Below are 10,000 nucleotides of genomic sequence, written 5' to 3'. Positions count from 1 at the left end.
CAGTAACCGCAGGAATGAAAGGTAATTAGCTACAAGAAGGAAAGTAAGGCAAAAATATGGGACAAATAATCAAGATGGGAGAGAAAAATGAGGGAGAGGAAAAGTAACAAGGGGGGAAGAGGGAAAAAATATGAGAAAGAACGAGGGAGAGGGAGGGGGGAAGGGAGATAAGATTGATGAGTCAGAGAGAGAGAGAGAGAGAGAGATGAGAGAGAGAGAGAGAGAGAGAGAGAGAGAGAGAGAGAGAGAGAACCAAGGATAGTGATGGTAGCGGTGAGGGGAACAGAAGCAGAAAGGGTAGGGTTCACGACGAAGAGGAGTGTAACAAGTTATGAAAGGGAGGAGAGAGGCGAGGGTGCGGGGATGGCAAAGGGATATGGAGCCTGACTGATGCCAAAGGAGAGGTGAAGTTGTGGAGGTGCTGGCGAGGGGCAAGGATACAAGAGGGCGTATTACGGGGCGAAGGAAGGAAGAAGAGAGTGAAAACAAACGTACAGAAATAGTGAAGGTTAAGAGAGAGAGAGAGAGAGAGAGAGAGAGAGAGAGAGAGAGAGAGAGAGAGAGAGAGGAGAAGAGAGAGAGAGAGAGAGATTAAGTTTGTGAAAAAAAATATCGATGGAAACTTCTAGTATTCGAGGTTGTACAAATTAACTTGACGGATATGGCTCTTCCAGCTGCCTGTTGCCCGCTATCCACCAATCAGATCCCTGGAGCCACCAATCACAGGTCAGACGCTCTCGTATCTATCAGTTAACCAATCACATTCATCACATAAGGGTGAGGGATGGATCGGGATGGAGAGGAGGAGGAAAAAGGAGGAGGAGGAGGAGGAGGAGGAGGAGGAGGAGGAGGAGGAGGAGGAGGAGGAGGAGGAGGAGGAGGAGGAGGAGGAGGAGGAGGATGACACAAAATAGTCTTCTTGAATCAGTGTCATTGAGGCGCATTAATTCAGCCACTCGAGGACACACAGACATGGCAACACTGTCACCAGGCAACGTTCTCACCGTGGATTGGTTTCCACATTCTTGTCTTGCTTGGAAGCGCGCAGCAAATCGACTTCACATTCCTACCACTCCCCTTGTACAGTATGCTTGTCAGACGCCGCCTCGTGTGTGTCCGGACAACCTAAAACCTCAGAGAAGAACAAATGATCTGGTGTGAATACGAAGTCAATCTGCAGCACGTTTCAAAGGACAGGAATAAGTTTAGCCAAGAAGTGAGTGGGTAGGGCACTGACAACGCTCCGACGCTCAGGTGTCCTGAGTTGACCAAATCATCGTACCTGACCTCGTGACGCTCAGTGTACTGTTTAGATTCATGAAGCACCATCGAGTCAGTGTCTACTATTAAATAAAAAAAAGAAAATAGTGCACAATAAAGTTTAGTCTCAATGATGTAGGCCTGGTATTGCATTGTCGGGTTAATTTCAACAACAGATCAAAACTTTTAAACTGTGTTCATGCTTCAGTTCCAATAAATGCGTGAGGCTGAAAGTTTAATATTAAATACGTAATATGAAGGATTATAATCGCTACATTATCAAAATTCTTTATACTAAATTCACCTTTGCTATTACATCTATCTTGTACAAAATGATACAAATAAAACCCTTTTAACGTAGGTTGCAGCAAGTAGTGTACATTTTACATCATACGCATCACTTATGTAACATGACTACTGCATCTTTACAATAACTAATACACTTTATAGAAAGGCCTCTTTCTGTGAAATATTAATTAAGATTTTAACTCCGGAATTTTTATCACAAAACATTAAAGAAAATGGTAAAATTGCAATAACACATTATATCCTATCTTCTTTTTCTCCTCCATTCCCAGCATCCTTGGGGGACCTGCTGTAAAAGCGGGGTGGTCAGGGTTGGGAAAGCCAAACAAGCCTAAATTTGGACATTTATGAAAGTTTATTTTGAAAACGGAGAAAATTTCTAGCCTAACTTAACTCTACCTAACTTAACCTGACAGGGGGCCTTCGCTCACCCTGAATCCCTCTTAAAGGATATTAATCTATCATTACTTAACAACACCGGCGGGCTTTGCCCCCTGTGGACTAGTTTAGTCCAAGCAGCAGGCGGTGCCTAGTAACTCGAATCAGTTAAGCCTGTCGTCTTGCCCTGTGAAGGCACCTCGTGTGTATTCTTTCCACTAGAATATAGCCTACTTTAAGGACTTGTGTGTTTCCGTCAACCTGTAAGTCTGACCAGTCATACACACAACCTACATCCTCAACCCCCCACCATGGAGCCCCCCACCCTTATTAGGACACTAACCTTAACTAAATAAACGGGTGGCTTTACCACACCCACTTCCTGGACCCCCAATAAGGACAATAACCTAACGTAACGGGGGGGGGAGGGGCTGGACCCTCTAACCTACCCGTATACCTTAATATGAAGTGGAAGGTCTAGGGTGTGCTTGGTCGACCTCTTCCTCATCCTCAAAGAGTACTGGCGCCACCGATTTTAAAATACAGCACTCGATTGATTTCGGCAAAACACCGTTCACTACACTTAGCTGCCATTGTAACACTGAGTACCCTTGTAGATAACCAGCTAACTACTGTGGCCGCCACGTAGGTAGTGATGGCTGAAAAATGATTGACGTATTGGCCGGATGTAAATGACGTTTAATGACGTTGTAATACGTCATTGAAAAGACAGCTCTTATTGGCTGAACGAGAGAGATACAAGGGAGCATGCATCATTTCATACCGGAAACCAACATACTAACACACGCACTACCGGTAGAGCCGGCGCAGGGTTGAGAGAGAGAAAATTAAGATTAATTCTGAAAATTCATTATCACTCATTGTTAAATATTGTGGGAGTACTTAGTGATTCGTTCAAGGAAATGGTTACCCTTCGCCAAAGAGTTTTTGCCTGGAGAGAGATGAGAGAGAGAGAGAGAGAGAGAGAGAGAGAGAGAGAGAGAGAGAGAGAGATGAGAGAGAGAGAGAGAGAGAGAGAGATTACAAATAAATAATTACAAGGAACAATAATTGTACCATACGCACGACAAAAAAAAAAAAAAAAATTAAAAAGGAACCCATTCTCAGGTAATCACCTTTCTAATGTTAACTTCACCTGGCCTCACTCATTAGTAAGTCTAGCTGAGTGCAATGCTAATATGAGAGCAAACAACGTCTTGATTTACTTACAGCAAAAGAGAAAGATACTGTACGTATAGGAGAGAGGGCAGGGGGGGAGGGAGAGAAAGAGAGAGGAGGATGAATGAACGGAGGAGGGGAAGGCAGGAAAAGCAAGCGAGAGGGAGGATGGAAATGAGAGAGGGAAATGAATGTAAGCGAATTCCATTGTGTTCTCGCCGACCTTTTCCTCTCTCCTTTGGTTACACACACACACACACAGACACACACCATAACAGAGTGATCAGTAACTCACCTCTTCCCGCTGTGCCGCTTCCCACATTCCGCAAATGACGAGGACGACGCGTAGATATCCGACAAATGGAGGACAGGATGGCGAGGAAAAATGGACTAGACCAAATATATGGTAACACTAAAGCGAAAGAAACGAAGGGATAAGGTGAACGGGAAAGATTAAGAATTACAGGACGAGACGGATGAAGATGAGGTTAAGGAGGAGGAGAAAAGGAGGAAAATGGAAGAGATTGAAGGAAGAAAACACAGCAATAGTGGAGGTAACCAACACTCCTCCGCCATTCTTTACGCAATGCGCTGTTCCTACAAACCCCCCATCTTTCTCATTCCTCCCACCCCTCCACCTCTCCATTTTCCCTTCCACCAACCCACCCACCCACACACCGAGCCCTCCCCATCCATACACCCCTCCTTGCCTACAACCATCATCAAACGAACCAATAATGAATACACACGCAAAATCAATCTTTTCTTTTTAAAACGCCTTTTATCTTGTTCTGCCGAAAGAATTGTTGTTACAGAGTCCAATTCAGAATGGAAAAAACATTATAACAATGCTCAGTCACTTTTTAAATTTTTTTCAAGAGCCGCTGCAAGGCTTCGTTTGGAGATTCGAATAGGTGAGTGGAGCTTGTTGAAACACTTCGATGATTAATGCTGCCGAGAGAGAGATAGAGAGAGAGAGAATGTGTGTGTGTGTGTGTGTGTGTGTGCTCAATATATGTTACAGTTTCATTCTCTCTCTCTCTCTCTCTCTCTCTCTCTCTCTCTCTCGGCACCAGCTTTTTTCTTTGCATTATATTTCATCACCATTATGAAATACAAGTTTTAACCGAAAAATAATATAAAATAATGATGACGATAATGATAATATTAAAACACTAATGCTGCTTCCACTACTACTACTACTACTATTACTTACTACTACTACTACTAGGTACTACTACTACTACTATTAGTAATATTGATAATAATAATAATAATAATAATAATAACAATAATAATAATGATAATAATAATAATGATAATAGTTGCGATGATAATAATAATTTAAAAAATAAAAATATTATTATCATTATTATTATTATTATTATTATTATTATTATTACTATTATTATTTTTAATTATTATTATCATTATTATTGTTATTATTATCATTATTATTTTTTTTATCATCATTATCATTATTAATATTATCATTGTTTTGTTATCAACACCACAACCACAATCATAATCATCATCGTCACCACTAGTAGTACTGTTGTAGTAGACTAGTAGTAGTAGTAGTAGTAGTAGTAGTAGTAGTAGTAGTAGTAGTAGTAATTGTTGTTGTTGTTGTTGTTGTTGTTGTTGTTGTTGTTGTTGTTGTTGTTGTTGTAACAGTACTACTGGTGATGGCGGTAATAGTAGTAGTACTAGTAGTAGTGGTGATAATAGTAGTAGTAAAGACAAGGAGCACATCTCTGCAGGACTCCATCATCTCCAAGTGAATATAAAGGTAATTCCAAGGAGAAGGAGAAGGAGGAGGAGTAGAGCAGACGTGTTCCTGATTCACCGAGTCATGAGGGCAAGGCGACGAGAAAGTGTTATCAGACTGTGATTGGGAGGCTGGTGATAACGACACCATTGACTTGTTCGGTTGTCCTGTCTTCAGAGAGAGAGAGAGAGAGAGAGAGACGAGAGAGAGAGAGAGAGAGAGAGACTTGTCAACCAGCGGCTAGAAATTAATTCATTTAGCTACTCAGTCATCAAGCCAGAAAGGCAGCCAGCCAGGCCAGTCAGCCAACCAGACAGACAGACAAACAGACAGACAGACAGTCAGCCAAACAATTAGCTAGCTATCCTGCTAGCCAATCAGCCCAGTCAACCAACCAGTTAGCCAGTCAACCAGTTAGTTAGACAGCTAGCAAGTCAGCCATTTGTTCAATAAACCATTCAGTCAATTAGTCATACATTCAGTCTGTCAACCAGTCAGCCATACATTTAAGAAAACAAGCCATATCAGTCAGTTAGCCATTCACGTAGCCAACCACAACGGTCAGCTAAAAGTAGTAAATTAGTAAAGTAGTCAATAAGAGCAGTCAGTCACTCATTCAATCAGACTGTCAGCCAACCAAACAATCATTCGCTCACACAGTAAGTAAGTCAGCCAGCCACCCAATCAATGAATCAAACAACAGGTCAGCCAGTTATCCAGCCAGATAATCAATAAAACAGTCAAGTCGCTCAGTGGGGCAGTCTGTCAGTCAGTTAGTCAGTCAGTTAACCAATCAGACTCTCAACAATTATTGTAATTTAATTTCACACATTTGCCATTTTTCTGTATAAATCTTCGGCTGCATATCGACCACCTGGGGCTGAATCACCTGTACGTGTCGTTCATTATTCCCGCTAATTGGACTTACCTGGATAACGACAAGGCGCTAAAATATATTACCGGCATTCCCGCCGAGCCTTAATCGTTCCCCGCTCGCCGTTATAAGGCGAACGAGCAACATCATGAGCAACAACAACAACAACAACAACAACAACAACAACAACAAGAATAACACCAACAATAACAACAACAACAATTAATGCACCCTCAAGTCGTAAAAAAAAAAAAAAAAACAGACCAAAAATACCGGTAGTGAATAAAACACTCCATTTCGTACACTTTCATTATTTCTCTCTGACTCCAACGATGAAAATAAATAAATGAATACATAAATACATGTCATATATATATATATATATATATATATATATATATATATATATATATATATATATATATATATATATATATATATATATATATATATATATATATATATATATATATATATATTATACATAGATAAACATCCACGTACATACTTACACAGCACGAGGTATACATGTTTTAAGAGTACACACATAATCATACATACATATTTACAAGGACCGGGAAGGCGTGGCCAGGTCCTGTGTTAAGTATTCGTAAGGTAAGGCGAGGATCCTGTCATCTATAGTATGAAGGGTGTATATCATATCAAGTATACTATCAATGAGACAGTGTATAAGTGACCCCCAGATTATTAAACTAACCATTTCGTGAAGGATCTTCACGTCTACATAAAACAATACCATTTAATACACTTTCCCACTGTAACTCTTTCTTGTAAGTTTGTCATGGGAAGGAGAGGCGTTTGTTTAATAATCTGGGCCATAGTTGAAAACATTCTGGCATCTCACGCACAAAAAGAAAAAAAAAAAATCAAAGATCACAGAGATGATTAGTCGGGTTTTCATGAGTGTTTTTCTGATGGTAGCGCAGAGTCCTTGTTAAAATATTACTAGAATCACGAAAACACCCTTGAATACCCCGATCACTCTCACTACAGGCTGATAAAATAGTGGAGGTAGGACGACGAAACGTTTGCAGTGCGGTTCCTGGTCCTCAGTGTGTGTTTGTGATACTGATTGGCACTTGTTTCCCGCTGCTCTAGGGTAAACACCGAGGTGGATAACGTAACAGGTGAGTCAATACACATTGAGATACATGTATACACTAGTTACCGACGAGTAGAAAATGCGCTATTTCTGTATATTTCTACGCATACGTATATCTAAAGAGGTTTTTCGCTAAACGTTAGGTGATACAGTCCAGTACAGGTCAGGGTATAGTTGTTTGCTTCACTCGTTCTTAAAATAATGTGTGTGTTACAAAGGTTAGGTTAGGATACACATGCTCCTCATGTGCGCTCCTGTCACTACTAAGTATATTACACACACACACACACACACACACACACACACACACACACACACACACACACACACACACACACACAACATTATGTCTATAGATACAGTCCTAATAATATATCATAAACATACATACACACATACATACATACATGAGCCGGTTCCCCAAGCCGGCTATGAGTGTCGGTGTATGTATACATATATTCATTTGGATATATACATATACATACATGCATACATACAATTGCAGTACATACCTACCTACCTACTTCATACATACATACATTCAAACATACATACATACATATATACATGAACACAAATGTATATACATTGAATAACTTATCTTACATGAAATGGAGTCCATTGACATGACAGATATGTATGAAGTCGTGTGTGTGTGTGTGTGTGTGTGTGTGTGTATTATTCATTCAAGGTCGTCTCGTCAACCGCTCTCCTACGAAGAGTTCAGAGCTCACAGAGCTGACCGATCTTTGGGCAGGCCTGAGACCACTCACGCGCCACACACCGGGGCAATGATGCCACAAGTTGGCCCACAAGCCTCAGCTTGCATCCCGCACCTTGCTGTCGGTGAACAGGCCATGCACATTAAAAGGCTCGCCCATCTGCCTCGTCACTTCTAGGACTCGAGCCCAGGATAACAACTAGTCTATTCAGTGTGTGTGTGTGTGTGTGTGTGTGTGTGTGTGTGTGTGTGTGTGTGTGTGCTGTTACGAATAATTTGTTTCATATAATCAAATATTCTACTCTCTATTCAGACCTGCTTGGTGTGAAATATGTCACGTCCTCGTCGCCTCACCGACATCTGCATTTCACGTCACATACACTGGAATTCCGACGCCATTTTTTTTGTTTGTTTTTTGTTTTTTTAATAAAACTAGATCATATCTTCTTCAGTCTTCTTGCAAAAAATAAATAAAGACAAATAAATAAATAATATATATATATATATATATATATATATATATATATATATATATATATATATATATATATATATATATATATATATATATATATATATATATATATATATATATATATATATATATATATATATATATATATATATATATATATATATATATATATATAATTTTTCCCATTTACCTGAAACCTCATGTACACTCGTAACTTTAATTTCTTTCCAACTCTTTCCCATTATTCGTTTCTTTAGTTTATTTCTGCTCGCCTCCCACGTCACCCCACCTCGTGTCTCAGACTGGGCGATTATACAGAAAGGATGTGCCGAGACTCCATTACAGTTATTCTTTTACTTGAAATTTTAACCTCAGTAAAATATTAAAAGATAATTCTATTTTCTTTATTTGTTTGTTAATTGTTTCGCTTTTGGTCATGGAAACATTAAGATGAGTAATAGCACTGTTGTGTGTGTGTGTGTGTGTGTGTGTGTGTGTGTGTGTGTGTGTGGTCAATCATTAACCTTAGAATACCCACCTACGTAGACATTATTCTAAATAATAACGGAAAGAAAAAAAAGATCGCCCTAAATGCTATATAGCCTCAGGAAAGGTAAGCGTCCACACCATCCCTCGCATTGCCTAGCTGCTACTGGGTCGTGACTGGAGTGTTACAAAGTGGCTGGGGTGCTGGAGTCTGACTTGGCGAGGTAAATACTAGGAATGTTACAAAACTGATCTGCCTCGTGCTACTGCAGTGTTGAGGTTGTTATGGTCCACGAAGTTATGAATATATTGCACGGTGTCTTTGTAATGTTCCGTGAGTATTTCGTTGTCACGTGAGTTCCCTCAATGATACCCACACACGGAGCAACACCGGCATCAGGTCTACGCGAGGAATTCACGGTGGTGGCAGGCGCTAAGGGTCTCCTCGACTAGAGTTGCTTGCTACTCCCGATGTTGTGTTGCATGACAGGACTCAGCAAGGAACATGACTCCCGCCGCTGACTATGCAACACGGCATACAAAAGACATGACAAGGTGTTACATGGACCCCACACGAGGCTACAGGGTGGTTTTCCTATTACAGTAGTAGTATCAAAACATTAAATAGTGTTATACAAATTTTACTGAACGCTACGGGGTGGTTCAAGAATCTATGTGCGACATACGGTATCAAAATATTGCGGGGTGTTACATAAGTCTCCTAAAGGCGTTACAGGGTGTTATATAAGCCTCATAAGGTTAGAGGGTCGAATAAAATTGTAAGAGCCCTGCACAAATCCTAAAATGGGATTTATTACACAACAGTATAGGCAAGGGACTTACCATATTGCTTTTATCTGTAATATGAATATGGAAGTGTACAAACAGAGGCATGAGGGAAACATTACAGAGGCGTTAAGTACAACTGTATTTTGGAGAGACGAAGGGCACCCACGCCACTTTAGTTCTCTAGCGCGGAAAAGGATTCTTTCACACGCGCACCGTGATAACATCTACATCACGCTATTTCTACGAGCTTTCTATCTGACCTTACTTCCTAACGCTAAAGGGAGGACTCCGCCCCCTCGACCCCCCCCAAACTATTTATCTAACCTAATCTAACCCCTCCCATCCATCTAGAGTATTTCCGCGTTCATATTATTTGAGCTACTAACATACGAGTATATAGGCTGTTTTGCTCACGACATATTCATGTAAATCGCATTGTGAGACGTGCACGAAACTCAGTACTCCCACCCGCGATGATCCACGAATGTCAAGTAGCTGCACATGATAATACTGGGTCAGTTTATGTACAGGGTGCAGTGCGACTTTTCATGACGTGTTGGGCGTGTACAGGGTGGTGCAGACTGTAGGTAGTGTAACATTTGGTGGTGGTGGTAGTGGTGATTGTCGTATAAAAATGT

At 40.5% G+C, this 10,000-nt stretch overlaps 1 long non-coding RNA gene across 1 annotated transcript in view; it reads right to left on the bottom strand.

Moving 5' to 3' along the window:
- Positions 1-1,666, bottom strand: part of LOC135092130 (uncharacterized) — a 23,266-nt gene extending 21,600 nt beyond the window's left edge. The window contains exon 1 of the long non-coding RNA XR_010262764.1: positions 1,005-1,666. This is a non-coding gene — a long non-coding RNA (uncharacterized LOC135092130). The remainder of the gene's footprint in view (positions 1-1,004) is intronic.
- Between the last annotated feature and the right edge of the window lie 8,334 nt (positions 1,667-10,000).

This window comes from Scylla paramamosain, chromosome 39 (genome assembly GCF_035594125.1).
Source record: "Scylla paramamosain isolate STU-SP2022 chromosome 39, ASM3559412v1, whole genome shotgun sequence".
In the NCBI taxonomy this organism is placed as follows: Eukaryota; Metazoa; Arthropoda; class Malacostraca; order Decapoda; family Portunidae; genus Scylla; species Scylla paramamosain.
The sequence above is the reverse complement of the archived record's forward strand: the minus strand, read 5'-3'. Positions and strand labels throughout refer to the sequence as shown.